Source organism: Poecilia mexicana, unplaced genomic scaffold (assembly GCF_051168715.1).
Source record: "Poecilia mexicana isolate PSO_F unplaced genomic scaffold, ASM5116871v1 scaffold_4, whole genome shotgun sequence".
Classification (NCBI taxonomy): Eukaryota; Metazoa; Chordata; class Actinopteri; order Cyprinodontiformes; family Poeciliidae; genus Poecilia; species Poecilia mexicana.
This window is the reverse complement of record NW_028263373.1, coordinates 4,820,593-4,834,936: the sequence shown is the minus strand read 5'-3', so window position 1 is coordinate 4,834,936 and position 14,344 is coordinate 4,820,593. Positions and strand designations below refer to the sequence as shown.

Sequence of the window (14,344 nt, the reverse complement as noted above, 5' to 3'; positions counted from 1 at the left end):
GTAGCATTGCTCATACCTGGCTTAAGACAACATGTATGTTTCAAATCAGAAAATACAATGCAGACATGTTTACAGGCCAATTATGTGATGTCATCTTAGGTAAACATTTGAACCGGTCAAATTGGTACAGAAATTTTAGACATTTTGATGAAGGATCGCTGATAAACTTAACCAGAAATGGTTTCTTAGTTGAACATTACAGCTAAGATTCATCAACAATGTACCATGCTAATCAACAGCTGCATTTCTTTTGATTAGTCAATGGTTTTATATGTTGTTGTTTAGGTGGTCATTGGATTTGCCCAAATGTAAGCCAGTCTTTTTACAGTATTAAGAATCACTTTTCTTCTTTTCCTAAGGTTGCCAAAGAACCAATTATGACTGAGGGTGTCGGTGCTGAGCATGTTGGCTCATTGGATCAAGTTCCACCCAAGTCCAAGTCCTCTAAGGAAAAGGTATTTATGTCAGAACTTCTTGTCATTGGTCTTCTAGTCTTAACTGAGATGTCTCAAAGATTTGTCAGTACAGTTATATTGGAAGAAATGTAATATTTTCTTCAAATGCTCTATAAACTTTGAACTTAAGAAGAATGTTGTATTTTGTGTATCAATTTGTTTTCATGAAGAATTATTCTTCATGTATTTTGAAACTTAGCTCTGTCAACTTTAATAATTACTTTAAATGTTTCCAAATGTTTCTTTTTGGCTTTGTTGAGAAAATAGCTTTCCATGATGAGTAAAATTCTGTAATGATACTGGTTTAGGTGTTGTATTTATCTTTTTTTAGCATGATGGGTCTAATTAGTCATGATTGTATTTTGCAATTTTACTAAACACTAAGTATGATTTGGTTTGGTAATTTCATTTCATCGTCTTTAATTACTTGTATTACTTCAGGGCTGTATTTGTTATACATGTGTTATTTATTTTGGTTTTAAAGGTCGCCAACCATGCAAGAAGGGAACTTCAGATGAAAGAGAGGTCCTTGCAGTCAAAAAAATCTTGATGGAATTCATCAACACCTGTTGAGTTCAAGGGAAAGCAGACTGTGATAAGTGTTTAAAACAACTGCATACTATCTCAGTATCCCGAAAATGACAGCAGTGGGACTTGCCCTGCACAGAGTGGAAAACAATCAGAAGAGTGAAGTCCAATGCGGTTTTCCTGTGTGTTGCTGACCACTCATTTAATGTATGATATTTTTTTTTTACTCTTAAAAACTGGTATTGAACTCAACCTCTTGAAGTATGTCTTGAGGTCATTGCTCTGTCCAGACTTTCGTTTATTCGATCCTCCTGCTTGTGATTTATTTATTTCTTTCATTTCTGATTTATTGTTCTGCTGGACCTTGGTGTCAAGTGTGCTCCTTTATGCCTTCTTACAGTCTTTAATCTTGACTTTGAGTTGCTTCTGACAATCTTGACTAATTTTTTGTCCTCACTGACTCTGGAGGAGCATGTATCTCAGTGCTCTCTTGAGGTTCTATTTAAGCAAAAATGTATTTAGTCTTTCCCATTCTGAGGAATGCACTCTGAGAACGTGGTAAGATTGACGTTCTCAGAGTGCATTCCTGTTGATGGCCTGAAAACAATTACACAAGGCTTCTTCAGCTGCCTGTAACCCATCTCCTCACAGTTCTCATCATCACAGGTTGTTCCTGGATAAGAGATTTACAGTCAATCAGAAGAACACAAAATTGTGATCTAATTTGCAAGAAAAAAAAAATTCTGTAGAAATGTATGCATCATTTTAATCCTTTTATGTAACTTCTTTAAAAGAATAAATGTAACAAAGCGGTTCCAGTATGCTGCTCAATACTAGATTTTAACATAGTTTGAGTGCCCACTCAATTTATTTTTTGCTTGATTCCAAATTGTAGATTTCATTGTGCATTGCAGTGGCTCTCTAAGCATTTTGAACCTGAAACTGTGCTACAGGTACTAAGAATGTAATAAAAACGAATTAGTGTGTATTTATTTCCCCACACATTACTAAAAACCTGACAAGTCCCCAAGAGCCACGTTCTTATCATGTTGAGAACTCTAGTTAGTCTTATTGCAAATTTTAAGTGATATGTTTGTTCACTGCCCCTCTAGCATGCTACTTGATTTTTTGCAGAGCTGTGCTACTTTCAGAAAGGGGGGTTCCCAGAAAGCATGGTCTTGTCTTTAGTCCCCAGTAGTGTATACAGACAAGGGGGGGTGTGTGTGTGTGTGTGTGCGTGTGTGTGTGTGTGTGTGTGGGTGTGTCTGGGTGTGTGTGGGTGTGTGTGCGTGTGTGTGTGTGTGTGTGTGTGTGTGCGTGTGTGTGTGTGTGTGCGTGTGCGTGTGCGTGTGCGTGTGCGTGTGTGTGTGTGTGCGTGTGTGTGTGTGTGTGTGTGTGTGCGTGTGTGTGTGTGTGTGTGATTGAGACCTAAGGAACCCAGATTCAAGGAGTGCTTTTCTTTTTTTTCTAATCACAGTCAATACTGTAATTTGGGAGCTTGGAATAATAATAATTAAAAACAAAATAAAGTATCAGTCAGTCAGTCAATATGACTTGTGTTTTGCTTTCTGGAGGTCAGAATTAAACAAGTGTTTAGAACTTTGTCCTGGTGTGAAATATTTTCAGATTTTGGTCGTTGGGCCCCACCTTGCTTGTATTTAATATCTAAAATATTCTTTAAAAGCACGTTAGAGTATCTGAGGTTCTCATCAGGACACCCAGTGATGAAGAACAGTGTATAATCAGCATGCCATTAAAAACGTGTTGTACCAAAACAAATAAGATTAAAATCTGTTGGGCCTAAAACTGAGCCTTGTGGAACACCATAGTTAAATCGTAACATTTGCAGGATCAATTTCCAGTATTTATAAGGACTTTTCTGTTGCTACATGGATCAAGGTAAATTCTCTTCAGCTAGGACAGTATCAAAAATGTTTATCTGAAGTTGATAGTTACGATATTAAGAACATCACTTTTTATTTTTATCTGGGTACTGTTCTAAAAGGCGCATTTTATGTTTAATTGAAAGGAAACTGTGTAGCTTTTCGGCAACATTCAGGACGAGACTTAAGTGTTTCTCCATTAACCAACAATGACTGAAGTTAAAATTGGCACTGATACAAGTCAGACTGGATATTTTTCAAGAAAGAATGCAGATCTGGTGCTTCTGTGTTTAGCTCTCTATCTTTTCTGGACAGTGCTATAAAAGAAGATGTTACAATTAACTGCAAATTCAACAATTTGATTAAGTCAGCCAAACTGGCATTGAATATGAAATTATATTTCACTGCTTTGAATTGTCATTTCTATCAAATGTCATTTAAACTGAATGTCACTGCAATCATGTTTTATTGCAATGAACTGGTTTGATGATTGAATTTGGACTGAATTGGATTCTACATAAGTGAGTATGCATCAGACCTGTTTGAAGTGCTTTGAAATGGCTTTTGTTGTTATATGGCACTGCATAAGTGAAGCAAACTGAAGTGATTGAAGAGAGGAACACTGATACAATAAAGACACACCACGTTGTTTTTTATGAAGCCATAAATATTACTCTTGTTTATAAAAGGGTCCACAAGCAGGTAGCGGCCTCCCCTACGTTGTCCATAGCTTAGTGGTTTTGGATTCACTGTGCCTTGCAAACACCATTTGTTTACCATTTTGTCACACCCAAGGAAATTTAGTCAGTCATCCTGGGAGCCAGTCTAATGAAACAAATAGCTCTGCTGTCACATGGTGGCCTAGAAGAAATATGCCCCTGACCCATTTCCTTGGGTCTAGACCATTAGGCTGAAAAATCTAAACATATGGTGCTGGTGTTTGTGTTAGGTCTAGGAATGAGTGGAAATTGTGTTAAACAGATTTCAATAGGAGCAGATGCGAGTTCGTAATAGGTAGCTTGGAGCTTAAAACCCCCTATGGAAAATCAGTCAGCTATGATTCTCTTGTATTTGCATCTCAACTAAGGCTTAAAGCATCACCAGACCAGTAAATGTGACTGTTTTAGTCAAGGAGCATCCTCTACTAGGTGCTGAAATGCAAACAGGGGTACATAAACATTTTTCTAGATTGTGTGAACTCATCAGTCTGATTTTCCACAGATTTTAGCATAAACATTTTTTAACAAACCTCTCAAATATAGCTAATAAGGGGACATTCTTTTCCCACCAGATTTCTTTCTTTATGGCTTTCAGTTTGAGTTTAGAGATTGACAAAGAGCTGCTCCAACAAAGCTTCACTTGACCTATTTTAATCGTCTCTTGTTGAGCTTAGGCACCGGGTTGCCAGCACGCTGTGGTCTAAGCTGACCTCTATCTTTGAACACAGGAGGGACTCAGCAGAAGAACAGACCAGATCCCTATTCTCACCATCTGAATCCTTACACTTAATCCCCTAGAGAGGTTGTTTGTGAGCCATATAACTACAAGCGTATAGCAAAACCCCCCTGTGGAGAAACCCATGTACATAGAAGCAGAAGTGCCTTGCTGCACTAACCCTCTTCCTGTTTCTTAGATTTTCAAGTTCACTTTCCCAGGCGAGAAGCAGAGAGGACATTCTAACCTTCTTTGTTCTCAGACGTTACAGCAGATGTACAAGAACTGAAAGTACTCAGAGATGCCCTTCGTAAACCACTGTCTGTTTATAATCAACTGTGTATGTATTTATACAGTTGAATTCATTATCTTTACTATTTGGGCAAGACAAAAATATTTACATGTAGATTTAAAACATGGATTCTCAGCATTATTAAAAATTATCTGACTCAGAGCAGGACTGGACATAAACATAAACAGATATATTAAAGGTATTAACTTAGTCACTGCAAAGACAAAATACAGTAATTTGATTAATTTAGAAATTCAATATTAGTAGGTGTCTTTCTAACATTTTTTTTCCTAATTGAATAAGAATGACACTTCATCAGTTTTCCAAATAATATAAAGTAATCTTTGTGTGTTGAATCGAATGCTAAACAGTTCAATCAATATTATTAATAAGTATTGAAATATTATAATTTTAATTGATTAATCTTTACTAATTTCTAATCTACAATAATGGGTCTTTATTGGCAGATGAGCTTGATGGTTAAATGGTTGTTCCAATTAGTTTTGACTTGTGGTTGCCAATTTGAACTTTGGAAAATGACTTGACAACGTCTCTTTGTTAAAATCCCAGTTGGTCATGGCTGACGGCTGCTCCCACTGATTCAGGTTTTTCTGGAGTTTTCTTTCGGTTTAAAGGCAACCTTTGGTTTCCACCATCATAAAATGCTTGCACAACAGGAAAGAAAAGTCAATAACTTCTTGCAATTGGCTGAGATACCTTAGATTGGAAACTATTTACCAATTGACATAAGTTGATGAACAGAATTAGAATAGATTTAAATGTATGTTTCTGTGAATAAATTAGATTTGTTTGATTTATACATAATTTTCCTTATAAAGAAACACAGTTATGTTGAAATATAAGTACAAAATGTCTGTTTACCTCTGACAGTAAGAGAAAACTGAATATAGAATAACAGTTAGATATGTAACTATAGAGAACGGTAAATCAATACTGATTCAAACACCATCAAAGTCTATTAGTGCAAAGCATTTTGAGGTGTGTTTTTTTTTTGTTTGTTTTGTTAATCCACCTCAGAGCCATACACAAAATAACAGAAACCTTTTTGTAAACTCATACAGTTCAGTCATATTATTTTGAGCTATCAGTCTCATATGGAAGAAATACAATAACCATATTACCGTGGAGCATTCATGTGTGGTGCCAGCTGTGTGCACTACAGAGTGTAAAGGGATATGACTTTCTTTCTCATTGCTCTCCTCCGGATGCTGTTTACTGCTCGGACAGAGGGATTAAGCCTGATCTCAATTTTCTTTCCTCATCCTCTTGTTCTTAATTCCCTTTAAATGCTTCTCTGAACACAAGCCAGGTCATCCCTGCAGCCTGATTTTCCATCTTACTTCATTAATAGTGTCGGAGCTCTCCAGTTAAATCCCTGCTGAGGAGAAAATAATTGGACATCCCTGTTGTTGTTGTGGGTGAAGACACATTGCACACTCATGGGGTCATGACTTCTGACCACCAGTGCATTTTCACCCGATGCATCCGTGTATAAGACCACAAGGTTCTGACATGAAGAAATCAACCTGTGGTATGCATTTCCCAATTACATGAAAAACAAGGGCAAGATTATTTCCAGAATTGTTTTAATTTATGAAGTGTTCCCAAATCATTTCTATCAATTTCATTGCATTGCTTAGTTAATTTTCTCCAATAACTTTAATTATTTTAGAAAAAAAAAAAAAACTAATAAACTGTCTTGAGAAAAAAACTATTAATGCAAATATTCTAAGTAGCAGCAGAGAAATTTCAGGGGAAAGTAGTTTCAGTGTGAAATTACACCCAACCTGTAAGGATGGAAACAGGTTTGATTTACAGCCATGAAAATTAGACACAGCGCATTAGAAAAATAATTGAAAATGACATTTATGATTTGCATTTAGATGGAGATTTTTCATGCTTGTCCCAGAAGCAAATAATGCTGAAGGTGATACAGACTCAGCGATGCTGACTGAGTAAGCTTCGATGAAACGTAAACAAGAGCTCAGTCAGTTCGACACACTTTTTTTTTCTTGACACTCACATCTTATTCAGATGCACTCTGTGTAATTCAAAGTATATTCTATAGACCTATTACATATATTTGTTAGGTATTATTTTAATGATTATCTTACAGCTATTGAAAACTATAAATTGAAATTCTTAGAAAATTAGAATGTTCCATAAAAATGTTTTTAAAAGGATTTGTATATCAGAAATGTTACACTATGGTGACATTATTGTCAACACAGTCATGTGGAAGACTGCTGAGTTCACTGTTGTCCAGCCCCCAGTCACATGCAAAGCCACAAAAGTCACAGCTAAAGAAGCAGGCTGTTCAGAGAGCTGCATCCAAGAATATTAATGAAAAAAATAGTGGCAGGAAAAACTGTGGTGAAAAGGTACAAGAGGAACAGAGACAAACGGAGTCTTCTACAAAGTCCATTCAGATTTTGAAGGTAAATTCACAAGGCAAGGACTGTTGATGGAGTCAGAGCTTCAAGAACACGGCCTGCAACTGTTACAAGAACTAAGTATCTTTATCCTACATGAAGAATCTTTCAGTAAATTGACATTTTTGTACTGTAAAACTTTTGTTTGTTGGTCGTATTTAATCTAATTTTCTAAGAAACATAACTTTGCATTTACATTAGCTGTAACAAATCTATAATGTAAATGTGCTTTAGATTTTGATGCTAGATGCTTGAACAAGGCACAAAAAAGCAAAATTCTTCTAAAATATTGTAGCTGTCATCAAAGTCAAATAAAAATGCTTTAAAAGTTAAAACCTTAGTGGAAATAGGGAAATATCTTGGGGATGTTTTCTTTTGCAATCTTCCAGCACTAATCTAAGATGCCATTTTCATCCCTCTCCAAATTTTTCCTGAGCATGTTTAATCACACTGATGTATCTTCCAGATTGGGAGTTTAAAGTCTTGTAGGACATGAGATGAAGATGTACAAACCCAGATTTGTTAATCCCACTCAAACCGGGAGAACTTTTGACTCCCCCATCTTCCTCGTCTTTCATCTCCTCTGCAGGTTTACTGGTTTTCCACATCTTTCACCTCTACTTGCCTAATAGTCTGACCTCTCTTTTTACCTCCATGTGTATCTTCTCTTCAGTCTTCGCTCTTGTCTCTCAGGGGAACGTGTGAGTAAAGATCCAGAGGGGAAAGGGCAGATTGAGGCTACACTTTCTGGCTGCTTTGCCTCCTTTTACCTTCACCTCTGTCTGCTGTCTCCAACCTCCCACACCTCCGCCCCTTCCTCTTTTCTCGTCTATCACTCGGTTACATCTCTCCTTTTTTCAGGCATCTATCTCCATCCACCAAAGAGTCCAATCTGAATAGTAATGCCTCTTATTCTTTACCCTCGTGTGTATGTTGGAACCCCAGTGTTGCAGGTTGTGCTGGATGAATACTGATGGAAGCACAGAGAAAGAACTCCCCTAGACACACAGCAGCATCTGGCAGGCAGAAAATAGGGAAAAGGAAAGCAGCCTGCATTTAATTTAAACAGTTAAGAGTCTCTATGTGACAATGGCATCTTGGATCCTGCAAAGATTGAGGGCAGAATTAGAACCTTTCTCTGTTGTTCTGAGATTTTGTTTTCTTTTCACCTTTGTCCTTCATCGCCAACCTCTGCATCAGTGTGCTTGCTTCTGATTAAATTTTGTAACTCAAAGTGAAAGCTCAGCCCAGGAGGTGGAGTAAACAGCCCTATTAGCTGTTAACATCACTTCCCAGACATGAAACCATGCCTGTGTTTGGTGCTAAAGCCACGGGGAGATTATCTAAACTGCAAATACACGAACGACTGAGATGCCCTTTGTGCCACACAACAGAGGGCATTTCATGGGCTGAGAGCTGATCCCCTTATTGGTGCACTGCTGAGGCAATGTAATCCCAAATTATTTAACTAGATTACTAGAGCATGAGAAAAATTCAGCCGTTGAATTGTCCATAGCTGAGTTTATGTTTATGATATGACACGACAGTAGGTATTATGGGGATACATCATCTATCATGTTTGCTTCTGATGTGCAGAATTAATTATCAAAAATTATCACAATGCAGCTGAAAGGCAAGAAAGCCCTTTTTAAGGAATTCAAATATTATTTATTTGGTTAATCTCATCCATAAATGCACACAGACCTGATACAGTAAACACACTTATAATGTTATGAGCAGTTTTGAACATCCCTGCAATATTTTCTATGCAGATCTTATTTTTAGACTCTAGATGAACAACAACAACAACAAAAAAGCAGCTGTAAAAGGAAATTTAGATTTTATGTTATGATCACAATCCTGAATTTATTTACTTACTTTGTTATGCTGAAGTGGATTAACAAAGTCACAGCTAGAAAAAGAAGTTGAAAGGTTAGTGAATTGTCCACATAAAGATGTGAAGAAGCTGGAAACTTTAAGGTAAAATGAGCATCAGTTAAAATAAACAATAAATGTGTGAATGATAAACCAAAAACTGAATATAAGGTAATAAGTAAAACAAAGGTCATAATGCAAAGTAGTAATAATGCAATGTGATCCTAAAAAATAACACATTTTTCCAAAAAAAAAAGCAGTATTTACAGTAATTACACAAAGCTGGACACTATTTACTAATTATGTAACTGGCTGAACAAAATTATTTAAGGGGTAAAAATAATCTAAATATGGATGTGAAGGCAACATGTCAAAATGGAAAAATGTTCAAGAGGTGTGCATATCTTGCTACAACCGGAACAGAAATCTTATTGGCACTTGAACCATCAAATAATATTTTGGCAATTTTACTGGAAAACAGATAAATGTAGGTTATTATTTACTCCGCCTTAGCAATTGTTTCAACAATCGCAGTGTTGCTAATCCACTGACATGCCTGGGTTTAACCAAGACAAATGCATCTGCCAAATTAATGTTTTTAGAACAACAAAACCATGTTTGTTTCCTCATAAAAAGAACTGCTACTCTGAAGAGTGGTTTGTGTTTAAAAGCAAATTCCTTTCTGATTTTATGGCAGCTGTTCTAAAATTTGGCATCTTTCTTACTGTGGCATTTTCTTTGTTTCTCCACTTTTGTTTAAAACTTAATTCACTGTCTCAGTTCTTTCTTTGGGACAAAGATGTAGCTGCAAAACCCTGAAGCATTAAATTGAAATGCTAGCTCTGACAGTTCCAGCAGTGGCCTGGCTTAGAGCGCAGATTCATCCTGGCAGCAGCACATAGTTTTTCACTGCCCTGCCAGTGCAGGTCAGTGTGATTAAAATGGAAACGTGTTGAGTTGTAGCAGAAGGAACCCACATCTAACTTCTGAATCAAAGAAATGGTTATCCATCCATCCGTCCGTCCGTCCGTCCGTCCGTCCATCCATCCAAATTCCTTAATTTTCTCCCTTGACCCTCCTTTTCCATCTACTCTGAGGTGAAGCAGAGAATTGTTACTTATTCTACAGAGTTGGGCGTTTCTGACCTTTTTGCAGGTGAACATACCCACAAACCTCACCTGCAAGGCCTCAGGTAAAACAATAAATGACTTGTCATTGAAGATATGTGTTGGGTTGGAATGATTTTTAAAGCTTTCTTTGTACTGCTGAGTTCTACCCAGTTGAGGTGACAGTACTCTATTCCTCCTGTAAATGGTGTTACACCTAAGCACCATTTTTCCATCTCACAGTTTCACTAAATTCATCCTACACCGATTGGTCTTCCAGCTCCTAACCCCCCTGTCTTTGGAGTCCCAGTAGCTGGACTGGCTCTTCAGCTGCTGACAACTCCACCCATCTTAGTCATCCACTTCATCATTCAGCTGTTGTTGCCATGGTGACTTATCAACCCCCAATGCAACCATATCTTCTTCAGAGACGCTCATGATCATGCTAGAACTTGCTTGGACAATCTGTTTCCTTGCATTTTTGCAACATGCAAACATTTTTACTTTATTACACCTTAAACTTAAGCTGAAGCACCTCATTAGTTTTCTATTTATTGTCACCTTAAGATATAGGCTATTGAAGTTATGAATGTCACAAATGTAAATTTCTACTTCATAATGTTCATGTGACATTCAGATCCCCAAACCCCCCTTTCCTCTGCAGCCAAATTGGTTTATGATGTAATGATATTTAAATCCCTTCGTACCCTCTGTCCCTGCAGCAGACACCTGGCAACGGCCCGTCCTCCCTTGTGTCTTCTGGGTCACAAGCTGTGATAGGAAAGCTGATGAATCTCATGTCTCACATTCACTTTGTCACACATAGATGAGTGATGCTCAAAGAGAAATACAGGAGATTTGCTGACTAACAGTTTTATTGGCTTTCCACAACAGCACAACCTGTCTCAAGCCACAGAATGGGTTTAGAGACAGACAGAAAGAAGGACAGATTGGAAAAAGGTATGTGAAGAAGGAAGGGAAATTGGAAAGAATGGGCAGATACTGAGATTAGAATAAAGACAAGGAGAAGGGGAAACTGGTTAGAGTGGACGCCGTCAAAGAGAGGCAGACAGAAAGATAAAGCGACAGACGAGGAAAGTAATCATCTTAAAGGTCTGAGGGTCTCAGTCAGACCCACTTTCTGTCCTACGGCAAAGATGAATGCAAGAGTTAGCTCCTACTGTGTGTGCAAGGATGAAAGATGAACACAATTTCAGCACTGACCTCAAGGGTTAAAAATATGAAACAGTTGCACGTGAGTGTAAAAACACAGTGACAGCATGGTGCGGAAATAAGACTACCCTGCTGCTTGGTCTCTCCTCAGACAATCTAAAGAGAGGCTGCGTACTTGTCCTCCCTGCTGTAGAATCTCAGATTTTTGGTTAAGTTGAAGAAAAAATGTTGTCCTTGCTGACAATTGCAGCAACATATTTGTCACGAAGTTTCTCCTCCTCCACACCTTTAAAAATAAAATGCGACCTGACATAAGCATCAGGAATTTAACAGGAGAGAATGTTTCCATCATTCATATTTATACCAATAGATTATTGTTGTTTAGCCATCCGTTTTATTAAGTTTCTAATAATGATCGCCAACTTTTCATAGCAAGTATACTCCTACACTATTAAAAAAATTGCAATTAATTTGTATTTGTGCTAAAGGTTTAATAAGTTATAACTTCAATACATTAAAATTTCACTTTGCTCATGACCTTATTCTCATTGGAGACCAAAAAAGCTTAAATTTGAATTTGTATTCACTCGTTATGTTTCTGCTGCTTGGTATTGGTAAGGTTAAGAACATAAATGTTAAGAGACAGCCCATTTTTACATCTAAAAGTGATGTTGAAGGGAGTCGCAGCTAAAAAAAATGATGTAAGATGTTGAATGACTTTAAGGAGGAAAAGAAAAAAGCTGGGGTAGATAATGGTAATATGAAAGCTTTATTATAGATGATACTGCTGAAAAAAAGTTGTGACCATTTGATATCTGTTTAGTGAAGAAGACCTGAGCACAATATTGGGGGATATAAATAAGGTTTTCAGCATATAAACTTATGTACAGAAAATGACACAGGCTGATGTTAGACATAATGTTGGGACATTTTCTTCCAAATTCAGCACACCTTTTTTATTTTTATTTTAAGTTTTATTATTTTTAGAAGTCAAACATGATGCAAAAAATTATTTTGGAAGATTAACTTTTTTGCACAATAATTATGAATTATTAATCAATACCATGGATACTCACTTTTTATTCTCACTTATTTCACTCTAATTTGTGTAATGATGGTTAACGAGACTTCTTGTATGGGAGCAGATAGGAAAAGGCCTTCACAGTGTGGGTTTTCACTTATTTAGTCATGTGTATTTTTGAATACAGTTCTACTAGACAATGTCCAGAAAAGTCTCAGTAAGTCATTAAGTTCCTTTAGATATTCCTCATCCACAGATGGCCCACACTCAGAAAGCGCTAACCAGCTGCTAAAAGCCCCCAAATCAGCTGGGTGACCCCAAGAGTTCTCATGTTGTCTCAGCTACACAAATTTACCATTTGTGGAATTTAGAAATCCATCCATCCACCTGAAGAAATTTTGAAAGCCCCCAGATCAAATTCTGCCATGGGCCCCATGCAGCCTTGAGCCTTCTTTATTTTCATGTATGTTCAAAACACTTTGAACCTTTCCCAACCATTCTATCAAGTCTTCATCTCTTTTTAACCAGGAAACAGCTGCTCGCCCAAAGTAGCTACTATATGAAACATATTTATGGATTTGCTCTATTTCTCCACTGACATAGATTTGTTTTTTCTTCTCTGTTTTTTTGGGCTTTGCTGCTGGCAGCTGTTTTGTGAATCTGGGCAGAAGACTTGCCTCGCTCTTCTGCTCCAATTCATATCCAGCCGTCGAGCCTCTTCAACGGCAAGGCTGTAATGTAGGTGCAATGAACATGGAGTAATCCTTTAGGCTTGGTGTGCATAAGGTGCACAACCACAAGAAGTAAAACATAATCACAGTGGGTGACACCAGATATACCTGGCATTATGTGAAAATAGAGGAAATATTTGCTAGCAATGAAACATCTGTCCATTCAAAGTCTATATCCGCTTATGGTTGAAGGGATGGAGGGCTTGGTGCCAGGACTCATTGGGGCAAGAGATGAGGTACACACAGAGGCACATAGGACAAACAACCATGCACACACACACTTACTCCTAAGGGCTATTCAGAGAGACCAATTAACTTAACAGTCATGTTGTTGAACTGTGGGAGGAAGCCAGAGCACCTGAGAACCCACACACACACGAGAACATGTAAACTGGATCCAGAAAAGCACTAAGCTGTGATTTGAATCCAGGACTTCTTGCTGCAAGGAAACAGAGGTACCAACTACGGCCCTGTGCAGCAATTTTGAAATATTTAAACAAAAAAAGTGTGTTACAATGACAGAAATGTGTTTCTTTTTTCATTTGAATGAATGAAGAAATTTTAATTGTCAACATTTTACTGAATAAGAAAGTGACGCAAAACCTAATTTTATTGCTTTCTGCAGCTGTCAACCTTTTTTTATTGTCATGGGATAACATCTGAGAGCCTGTCTTATAATTTACCTTCATATTTATCCAGTAGTTTTATTCATAATTCATGTGCTGATTCATAAGTTAAAGTCTTTCTATGCACGTGAGTCATGATTAACTGCAGCATATCTAAACGAAAACCTATATTTATAGCCCAGAAACACAGACCTGCCGGTTCCCTTTCATTGAACACATTTTTTTATTCAATTTAAATGCTGCTTTTCATTCTCCCCCCTCCTCCTTTATGTCTGGCCACTTCATTGGCTTTAAGTGTCTGTGCAGATATAACCGTGCGTGCTCTACCTCTGCTTAGTTGAATTATGGTCATAAGGTTCCTACATGATTATAATTATTCTAGTAAGGTGAATATGTCAACCTCAGATTGCATACAACAAAATACTTTGCATTGCATTGCAAGAGGTACACAATTGCCTTTGCACATGTTATTTACATAAGTAGCAGTCTAGAATATATCAACTAAATTCCATGAAAAGGAACAGAAAATCTACATCTTGTACAACAGTATAGATGAGACACAATTGTGCAAATAACACCATCATTACCCTGACATTTTCTTGCAACAAAATGAATAGTTGTTGCCAATGTGAATACAAATTTGTGATTTTTCTAACAACAAAAGCCCTATTTATTTTTCTTGATGCTGAATAGTCGCTCTCCCATGAGTGGAGATAGGGAAGACCATGAATGTTAGCTTCTGTGATTGTACCAAGGCGGTTTCCATT

The 14,344-nt window shown here is 37.3% G+C and overlaps 1 long non-coding RNA gene across 1 annotated transcript; it reads right to left on the bottom strand.

Annotated features, from left to right (window-relative positions):
* Positions 1-810: 810 nt before the first annotated feature.
* LOC148159903 (uncharacterized) lies at positions 811-2,220 on the bottom strand. Its single transcript, XR_015762750.1, has 2 exons — positions 1,581-2,220; positions 811-1,528 (listed from the first exon to the last, which is right to left on the bottom strand). It is a non-coding gene; the product is annotated as an uncharacterized LOC148159903 (long non-coding RNA).
* Positions 2,221-14,344: the final 12,124 nt, after the last annotated feature.